We start from the raw sequence: 11561 nt of genomic DNA, 5'->3' as shown, positions 1-11561 counted from the left end.
ATAAGAAATGGAAGCATGAAAGTAACAGTATACTGTTTAAAATCATAAGAGAAAATTGAAGAAAATTTAAAATCATAAGAGAAAATTTCTTACCTCATCTGTGTATGAGCGAAGAGCTAACCGAGTACTAGCTTTCCCAGTCCTGTTATAACTATCTTTCAATTTTTGGATCTGCGGAATGTCTCAAGAGTTAGCGAAAAAAATAATAAAAATCAATAAAGAAATATAAAGTGAGTTAAATGGGAAGAAACATACCTCTTTCTCCTTCTCGGGCCAAGAGAAAACCCAAGGTTGATAAGCAGCGAGATTCGCAGGAAGAACATTTGACCCAGCAATGTAGGGTCCTTTTAGCATTAAAGGAAAAACACACCATTTATTATCTTTGGATTGGCGAGGAGTTGTGTTTTTACCAGAATGCCAGTCAATATCTTGCATGAGAATTTTGGCTTCAGCAATGTTATCTTTCCTTTTTAAGCGAATACCCCAGCGAGTATTCTCTTTCTTCATGGAGATAAGTTCATAGTTCTCAAAGAAATTCGCTACTGTGTATTTCTCAGCAATTATCTCTAGGTTTGCGAATTTAGGATCCCTAAGTTCTTTGGAGTACATAGATCCTCTACCAGCACCACGGTTAGCGAACTCTAGCATCAGACGGATGCAGTCCCCACTCAGTTGGAAGATAGCTCGTGAAAATCCCGAGTGAGCGAGAATTTCATAAAATAAAGGAATATCTGGGTTATAAATTATGATTGATTGATCATCACAATACTGATCAGAGAAAAGTTTGACAGAAAGAATTGATTTGGCATTTTCACCAGGAATGGTGGAGAGTATGAAACCTTTATCAGCAAGATCTTTTTGGACATCTTGTAAATTCTTCTCATATCTATGACCACTTGGAGCCATATTTGAATATATAGTATGGGAATGAATAAAAAGTAAGAGGATTTTAGGGGGGGGGGAAATTACAGCAGCAGAACTTGCAGAAGAATAACAGAGTTGCAGAGATGAGAGAATAAAAATAGAAGAGAAAGTAAAAAGAAAAGTGGAAAGAAGAGTATATAAAGGAGATTTTTTTTACTCGAAGAAATAAACACCATTAAGACGAAAAGACGTGAGCGGTTGAAAAGCAGTGGTTATAGAAGACGTGTCAAGAAACAAATGGAAGAAAGAATACGTGTGATAAATGCAGAATATGAAAATATGAAGAGCTGCGGCATTTATCACATCATTCTCTACTTTGCAGAGAAGATATGAGAAGAGACAAGATGTAGGATTAGAATCTCGCAATGATAATGTTTCAGCGAAATTATCAATGACACAGCACAACAGCGTCGCAGAACAATTTCAGAAATGATACGATAAACGACGTCAGCTAGGATCACGAGAAAGATGTGATAGTCCTGTGAAAATTAGAGAGCTTGCGAAATTAACATTTGTAAGGTTGCGAGAATGTCGCAGACCATAGCCGAAAATAAAGGACAAATTAGCTGTCACCCACTATGTATTTCCTTATAAATAGTCATTCAAGTTGTAAAAAGGGAGAGATCTTTTTGAGTAAGAAACAAGTAAATAGGAGAGAGAAAATCTAGAGCAGAGATCATTCTTGATTTCTTTATCTTTTCTTGTAAGAACATTCAAAGATTGATCAATAAAATTAAGAGTATAAACCTAAAAATGAGTTGATTAATAAAGAAATCATATGAGGGGTATCACGAGTACAAAAATGTCTTTTAGACACGGTATTTTGCCGTGTCCAAATGTCTACGGTAACAGTAATTCATTTTTGAAAAACCGTGACTAAAGCCTGCGAGGCCAAAAGTCTAGCATTTGGTCACGATCATTTTCGTGGCTATTTCATCAAACCACCGTGACCACAACTTCAATAGTCACGGGTTTTTATTGTACATCGTGACAAGTAGGCTCTTTTGTCACGGGATCCTGAAATACACCGTGACCAAAGTTAGTCAGTGGACACGAGAATTCCTCATTACACCGTGACCAATATGCAATACAACAAGATACTTGGATGTACAGGCACACCTTTATGCCTTGCAAAAAAAAACATGGCCAAACAATGAAATAATCTTAATTAAAATTCTTAACATGGCATTGTATCCAATAATATATTACAAAAACATAGTTTACATTTATCATGATATATGGATTCTACTAGAGTTGATAACAAAGACATCGATATAATCCGCAAGTATCAAAAAACAAGTAAATGAAATCTCATAGAAGAATACGAGGCCTCCAATAAAGTTTCGGAAGGACAGATACACTTCCTTTGCATGCCTAACTTGTTTACTGAAGATACATGTGAACTCTCATACTGCAAGAGCTCCTCCAAATTCTGCCGCTTGGCTACAAAAGATAAAAGTAAAACAAAGTTTATTCGTTAAGTCACATAAGTTACTTTGAGTTAGTGCCAGAGACATCCATATACCATAAATATAAAATAGGCAAAGAAATAACAAACAAATATCCTGAATTTATATTGCAAATTAAACAATATATACAAAACGTGCAGGTTTTTGGTCTCAAGTCACAAAGTATGATTTTGAAAGTATTTTTGGAGCTTTATGTTCCTCCATTATTCCAAGAGCCACGGCATCCCATCTATAAAATGATATACCACATGCTGCAGCATTTCAAGTTCACGATTTCAAATAAAGATCATATGTAAAGTTTTTGAAAAACTTGAGCAGATTTCGGTAACATTTCAAGGGAAATATAGTTAAACACTAATAATCAGGGAAGATCGCTAAGTGAATAATTTTGCAGCCACTAGCCATCTAAGCAAAACATGCTCAATCTCCAGGCCATACTTCATACTTACTGTGAAGAAAAAACCATAAAAAACAAACCCTTCACGTAGAGTAATGTTTGAATAATGTTAGAAGGTTTTCAGCACAAAAACCCAAAACAGAATGACCAGACAAAAAGAAAATCTTTCAAATGCATCAGCATTTCAACTTATACAAATATAAGTTCGTTGAATAACTTCAACCTAGGGGTGGTCCAGATTCCTAATACACCAGAAAAACATCAGCCATTTTATTTAACACCACACACCTAGTACTCCAAAGTCAAGCTAATGGAGGGCGTGCAGTACTGCACAAATAAAATTCAGCTTGGACGACTATGTTGACTATCATCAACGGCTTTATAGCATAAATGACGGTTTATTACCTACATAGAGGTAGCACTTACCCATATAAGGTTAATCAACAACATATTCAGACAACAAAAGAATAAAATGAACTCAAGATAAATCCCCAAGGAAGAAATCAGATAAATCCCACACGCAAGATTCCTGCATAAAACAGAACGTTGGTTACAAGAGCTAGTTTAGTTACTCATTTTAAACGACCGTAAATATGAGTAGCATAAGAAGCGGCTTTAGGTTCAGAAACAGTGACTTATCCACTTCAGTGTTTCCTGATTAGAAGCAGAGTAGGATCATCACTTTCTCCGCCACATTAATTCGAATCAAACCTGTCAGAATGAACTAAGTTTTAAGGTCATCTTCTTCAACGAAGCTACAGTTCATTGAATATTTAGAATTGGTCAAGGCCGCATTCACAGACTAAAAAAACAACTTCACATATAAGATATAATACCGTAAATAACCGCTTGTAGTAAAACTGGCCACAATGAAGGCAGAACTGAGTGATCTTGTGAAAAGAGATCATATACGAGATAATAATTAACTTTCCGTTTCACTAAGAAGTTACAGAATTAGTTCATGAACCTACTCAGTTCATCCTAAAACAAACTCAACATGTATTAAAAGGACTTACGGTCTATAAAACTTGCATCAATTGTCCCAGATTTGGCATTATGCTTCCATGTTTTCAGATAATTCACATAAACAGATTGTGTATGATAAGTGGATGAATGACATGCAGGAGAAAAGTAATCACACGACTTCAAAATCAGTACAATACTTCCCACAGAAGCGACAATGATATTGAATATCTCAGTTGAGGAGACAAAAGTTACCTGCAATTGAACCAAATATAACAAAACCATAGCTCTAAAATATCATATGGAAAGGCCTAGGTAGGTATAATAAGTAGTTACTGCTGCAAAATTGAATCGAAGTCACATTAGGTTAAGGATATCGAATATGTTCAATCAAGCAACAAGGAAGAAGGAGAGTAACCTCAGGAAGGGGGGGGGTTCGATTTTCTATACAGCCTGCGCAAGAATCTAATGGAATCTGGATTAGTTGCCCTTATGATCTTTGGATTCACTGTCAAAGCAACATAGCAAACCAATTCATCTTTAAAAATAGGTATTCATAAAAAATAAGATGCTGAGGAAGAAACTAAGTTACGATTCACATAAACAGAAAAGGCATGGATCTCCCACACACTAGTGACGTTTATCTTCGGGTACCTATTTTCAAAATCAAATACAGTCAAAATTGGAAAAAATAATGTGTCGTGATTTCAAATAAGAATACCCTAATATACAAAGAATTCATTGAGTATATCATTGCATTCATTAAGAAAAAGCGAGTCAAATATTAACGCCTTCAGACTCTTACCAGAAAAAACCAAGCTTAATGGAACATCAGTTTCACCATCAAATAGCAAAACGCGATAATTACTATGTAATCCTCTAGTTTTAACCTTCAAATTTTCTGAATAATGTAATTCTGATCAAGAGACAAAGAAGCAGTGACTAACTGATTCCAAACTTCCGATTGATTTACACAGGATGATAGGAATATGAAATCAGTTTGAACAATCCAGATAAAATAAGGCTTTTTATTTGGGATTCAATGACAGAGAGACGAAGAAGTAGAGAGGAATGATTACCCAGAACGTAAGCAAATCGTGGGAGATTGGGAGTGTAGAAGTTAGGTTAAGAACCAAAGCAGTTCTTACATTCAATCGTGTTTAGAAAATGTGGATTGATTTACACGATGTAAATTAGACACGCGTCAAATGTACCTGTATCCAAAGATATGTGAAATGGTCCTGGAAACTCATTAACCCGAGACAAACGAAGCTTTAGTCCCGTTTATAGGTACCACCGTGACGAGGTCAACCGTGACTAAAGACCATATTTCTATATAGTGTAGGATTTCCTGCAACTACAGACTTACTGTTGACTTTCACATGATGATTTTGACTGTTTTGACTGTATGATTTTCGGTTCAAATGTAGCCTAACTTGAATATGTCTAGGTTATTAAAAAATAAAAAAATAAAATAAAAAAACTTTTGAATTGTATGCTCTTTAGCTATTACCACAGTGATACTAAAGTATTATGTTATATTAACATGTCATTGTAAGTCTACATCGTTTTGTGCAATCACATAAGAATAACTATCACCCACAGGAGATGTTTGTTCAAGTGTTTGTATATAAACATAAAGAAATTAACTATTTAGTCATACATATTAGAATGAAAAGCAACCCACAGGTAACTCTAATTCACATGTTTGAATAAATATTATGTTTATGTATGTAACCGTGAAAGGCATAATGTCCACAGATGTTTGTCTTTGCTTGCTTATATATGTGTGAATGTATTTTATGACTTTATGACATGATTGTTGTCTTATTAAGATTGTACCCACAGGAGTTTCTTAATTTGTATGTGTGTGAGTTTGACTTTCTATCCCATTCTTCAATGGCACCAACTTCTCAGAATGGAAAGAGAATGTTGAGTTCACTTTGGGTGTGCAGGATATTGACCTTGCTCTCCAAATTGAAAAGCCAATTATAGATGATAAGAGTTCCACTGAAGATAAGGATCTCTTGAAAAAGTGGGAGAGAAGTGATAGGCTGAGCATACAGTTGATGTGAATGCACATTGATGCAAACATTAAAGAATCGCTTCCCAAACCTAAAAATGCTAAGGACTTTATGGAAATCGTAAAGGAACGCTTTAAGACAGCGGATAAGTCTCTAGCTGGGAAGCTGATGGCTGATGTTACCACCATGAAGTATACCGGTGTAAGGTCAATGCACCAGCACATGATAGAAATGCGTAGCATTGCTGCTAAGCTTACTGAGATGAAATTAACTGTGGATGAGAAATTTCTTGTCCAATTCATTCTCAATTCGCTTCCGCCTCAATATGCCCCTTTTCAAGTGCATTACAACACTATTAGGGAAAAGTGGACTGCAAATGAACTGGGAAACATGTTGGTTCAAGAGGAAGCTAGGCTAAACCAGCAAGGGCTTAATCAAGCACATTTAGCCAATCGAGGAGAGAATAATAAGCACAAGCCTGCAAAGGGCAATAAGGGAGCAGCACAGAATAATTCTGGTCAACCCGAAAAGAAGAAGGCAAAGCAAGATGACAATAAGTGTCGTTTCTGTAAGAAACCTGGTCATTTTCAGAAAGATTGCTCTAAGCGTCAAAAATGGTTCGAAAAGAAAGGGATACCTTTCAATCCAACTCACAAACCAGGATGAAAACTTCCTTTTTATGGGAAATGGCAATAAATCCCCATTTAATGCTATAGGCACCTATCATCTGATTCTAGATCATGGATACTTTCTTGATTTAGAAAACACTCTTTATGTTCCAACTATTTCCCGCAATTTAATTTCAGTTTCTCAACTAGATAGACAAGGTTTTCAATTTCAAATTGCCAATGGATGTTTTAGTTTGTTTAAAGATTATAAATTTATTGGTTCTGGTTATCTTTCTGATAGTATTTACAAGTTACATTTATCATCATCAATACCTGGAACCTATTTGACCATGCATCATAATGATAAAACTAAACATGATGAGGGTAATTCCTCATTCTTGTGGCATAAGAAGCATGGACACATATCTCGTGAAAAGCTTCAAAGATTGGTAAAAGATGGGATTCTACCGAACCTTGATTTTACTGATTATAAGAGTTGTGTGGATTGTATTGAAGGAAAGATGTCAAAACACACAAAGAAAGGTGCCACAAGAAGTTCCGAACTCCTTGAAATAATACATACAGATATTTGTGGACCCTTCGACGTTCCAATTTTTGGAGGAGAAAAATATTTATCACCTTTATTGATGATTTTCACGTTATTGTTATCTTTACTTATTGCATGATAAATCTCAAGCTGTGAATGTTGTGGAGCAATTAATTACTGAAGTTGAGAGGCAATTAGAAAAGAAGGTGAAAATCATTAGGTCTGATAGGGGTGGAGAGTATTATGGAAGGTATGACGAAACAGGACAACATCCTGGACCTTTCGCTTTACTTCTCCAAAAGCTTGGAATTGTTGCTCAATACACAACGCCAGGTTCACATTGGCATAATGGTGTAGCAGAAAGGCGAAATCGTACTATAATGGAAATGGTTAGAAGCATGATTAGTCATGCAAGTTTACCCTTAAGTTTGTGGATGTATGCTCTTCGTTATGTTGTGTACATTTTAAATAGAGTTCCAAGCAAATCAGTTCCAAAGACTCCTTTTGAACTGTGGAAGGGATGGAAACCTAGTTTAAAACACCTGGAAGTTTGGGGTTGTTCAGCAGAAGCGAAAGTTTATAATCCCAAAGAAAAGAAATTGGATATGAAAACTGTTAGTGGTTACTTTATTGGTTTTTTCCTGAAAAATCCAAGGGGTATATTATTTATTGTCCTAACCATAATATGAGAATTGTTGAAACTGGAAATGCAAAATTCATTAAGGATGGAGAAGTTAGTGTGAGTACACCAGTGCAAGAAAAATCTATTCAAGAAATCATAATAATAATCCCTTTACCTCAGATTTCTACAGATATTGTGACTCCTTCGGTTGTAGAACCGATTGATGATGAAATAACACAAATAACGGCACCGGAGCTTCATGATGAGACTATTTCCACTGAAGAAATTGTAGAACAACCACAAGAAGTAGCCTTAAGAAGATCTACTAGAGAACGGAAAAGGGCTATTTCTGATGATTATGTGGTTTATCTACAAGAATCAGATTTTGATTTAGGGATTATGAAAGATACAGTTTCTTATTCACAAGATATCAAGTATAGTAATAATGAACCAGAACCAATAACTTTATAATATTTGGGATTATAAACTTTCGCTTCTGCTGAACAACCCCAAACTTCCAGGTGATTGAATCCAAGAAATCCTCCAAAGCTGCAAGCACATCCGTAGAACAGAATATAATGGAATATCTTGGTTTCTCCTTCTTTACCCTTTTGTGTAATGAATAATAAAATTCTCGAACTCTATACTGATGGCTATAGAGTTCCTTTTATAGTTAGAAGGAGGACCAAGGTTCCTAGGGTTAGAGTTAGCATTCAATCTCGACCGTCCATCAAGGAAGAGATATAGGAAATAAGCCCAAGAAATGGTAACCAATATACTTAGCAATATTCTCAATTAACCAAAAGATAATACATGGGCCCACAGGATATTTTATATGCATAGAAATATTCTTACAACTCTATGATCAATAAACATGAGACGAGGATTGTTAGTTTGGATACTTAGATTCAGGTGATCCTTAACAAATATAGGGCTAGTAAGTGTAGAACACCAAACCTTGCATATACACTTACACGTTAAGATGGTTTTCAATGGTAACCTTAGAAAAATATCTACCTGAATCTCTTCCGGAAGGCTTGACAATGACGACATCAGAGCTTCTTTTCTTCTGCTCGTATTAAGACTTCTGATTGTATGAACCCAATTGCTTAGTACTCACGGTTATTGATATTATCCGCGATTTGCCATGACGGCCTGTGAGTTTCCAGTGGATCATCACTACAGGAAAAATATACATCTACAACTGGAGATTTACAACTCTTCGCTAAACATCGTAGAAAGTCCTATGTTTTACAACTGGTTTCAAAGGAAGAGTTTTCGTATATCATCACTGCCAACCCTTAGGAAACAAGGGGTTGCGCTAAGAAAACAAACGACAACTCCTTAAGCAAAACAGTTGTGACGACATTTAGCTATAACAACTCTGTTCCATAAAGGTAGTGACTTAGCCTATCACAATTCTCACAAGAGTTGTTAAAGAACACAAAAATATGATGATGAAAAACATGAACGTACTGCATGAAAGTCTAGCTCATAAGTTTTGGGTTTTTTCTTTTTAAAAAAAAAAATGTATAACAACACTTATAAGTGTTGTTGAACTAACAATATATAATGTTGGAAAAAGTGAGGTTAAAGGGGAGATTCGAACATGAACTTACTGCATGGAAGTCTAGCTCATCAATTGTCCATACAGTTCACAAGTTTTGTTTTTTTTTGTTTATTTTAATTAAAACGTATAACAAAACTTATAAGAGTTGTTGAAGTAAAAATATAGAATGTTCGAAAAGGAGGTTGGGGGGATTTGATCCTCATCCCTCCTGCATGGAAGTCTACATCACTAACCATACCTGGACTATCACTTAGAGTAGTCAACTCGCAACCAGGTTTCGGTCTCGGAGCCTGGTATGCATACAATATGCAGAAATAGGATTTGTTTAAGGTTTCGTAGAATATTCTGAAGGACTCTTACCTATAAATGGACGGATTCATCGTTTTTACCAAGTTTCTGACTTATAGTAGTCCACTCCCGATCAGGTTTCGATCTCTGAGCCTGGTATGCATATAATATGCAGAAATAGGGTTTGTTTAAGGTTTTGTAGAATATTCCGAAGGAATCTTACCTGTAAATGGATGGATTCGTCGTTCGAACCAAGTTTCTGACTTAGAGTAGTCAACTCACGGCCAGGTTTCAATCTCGGAGCCTGGTTTGCATACAATATGCATAAATAGGGTTTGTTTAAGGTTTCGTAGAATATTTCGAAAGAATCTTACCAGTAAATTGATGGATTCGTCGTTCTTACCAAGTTTCGAACTTAGAATAGTCCACTCGCGGCCAGGTTTCGATCTCGGATCCTGATATGAATACAATATGAAGAAATAGGCTTTGTTTAAGGTTTCGTAGAATATTCTGAAGGAATCTTACATGTAAATGGATGAATTCGTCGTTCTAACCAAATTTATGACTTAGAGTAGTCAACTCGCGGCCAGGTTTCAATCTCGGAGCCTGGTTTGCATACAATATGCAGAAATAGGGTTTGTTTAAGGTTTCGTAGAATATTCCGAAAGAATCTTACCAATAATTGGATGGATTCGTCGTTCTTACCAAGTTTCCGACTTAGAGTAGTTCATTCGCGGCCCGAATTCGATCTCGGATCCTGGTATGCATACAATATGCAGAAATAGCTTTGTTTAAGGTTTCGTAGAATATTCTGAAGGAATCTTACCTGTAAATAGATGAATTCGTCGTTCTAACCAAGTTTCTGAATTAGAGTAGTCAACTCGCGGCCAGGTTTCAATCTCGGAGCCTGGTTTGCATACAATATGCAGAAATAGGGTTTGTTTAAGGTTTCGTACAAAATTCCGAAGAAATCTTACCACTAAATGGATGGATTCGTCGTTCTTACCAAGTTTCTGACTTAGAGTAGTTCATTCGCGGCCAAGTTTCGATTTCGAAGCCTGGTATGCATATAATATGCAGAAATAGGGTTTGGTTAAGGTTTCGTAGAATATTCCGAAGAAATCTTACCTATAAATGGATGGATTCGTCGTTCTAACCAAGTTTCTAACTTAGAGTAGTTAACTAGCGGCCAGGTTTCAATCTCGGAGCCTGGTTTGCATAAAATAAGCAGAAATAGGGTTTGTTTAAGGTTTCGTAGAATATTTCGAAGGAATCTTACCTGTAAATGGATGGATTCGTCGTTCTGACCATGTTTCTTACTTAGGGTAGTCAACTCACGGCCAGGTTTCGATCTCGGAGCCTGGTATGCATACAATATGCAGAAATAGGATTTGTTTAAGGTTTCATAGAATATTCTGAAGTAATCTTACATCTAAATGGATGGATTCCTCGTTCTTACCAAGTTTCTGACTTATAATAGTCCACTCCCGGTCAGGTTTCGATCTCTGAGCTTGGTATGCATACAATATGCAGAAATAGGGTTTGTTTAAGGTTTCATAGAATATTCCGAAGGAATCTTAGATGTAAATGGATGGATTCGTCGTTCGAACCAAGTTTCTGACTTAGAGTAGTCAACTCCCGGCCAGGTTTCAATCTCGAAGCCTGGTTTGCATACTATATCTATAAATAAGGTTTGTTTAAGGTTTCGTAGAATATTCCGAAGGAAACTTACCAGTAAATTGATGGATTCGTCGTTCTTACCAAGTTTCTGACTTAGAGTAGTCCACTCGCGGCCAGGTTTCGATTTCGGATCCTGATATGAATACAATTTGAAGAAATAGGCTTTGTTTAAGGTTTCGTAGAATATTCCGAAGGAATCTACCTGTAAATGGATGAATTCGTCGTTCTAACCAGATTTCTGACTTAGAGTAGTCAACTCGCGGCCAGGTTTCAATCTCGGAGCCTGGTTTGCATACAATATGCAGAAATAGGTTTGTTTAAGGTTTCATAGAATATTCCGAAGGAATCTTACCAGTAAATGGATGGATTTGTCGTTCTTACCAAGTTTCTGACTTATAGTATTTCATTCGCAGCCAGGTTTCGATCTCGGAGCCTGGTATGCATACAATATGCAGAAATAGGCTTTTTT

The sequence above is a fragment of the Papaver somniferum genome, chromosome 4 (genome assembly GCF_003573695.1).
Source record: "Papaver somniferum cultivar HN1 chromosome 4, ASM357369v1, whole genome shotgun sequence".
NCBI classification, from domain to species: domain Eukaryota; kingdom Viridiplantae; phylum Streptophyta; class Magnoliopsida; order Ranunculales; family Papaveraceae; genus Papaver; species Papaver somniferum.
This window is presented reverse-complemented; position numbering follows the sequence as displayed.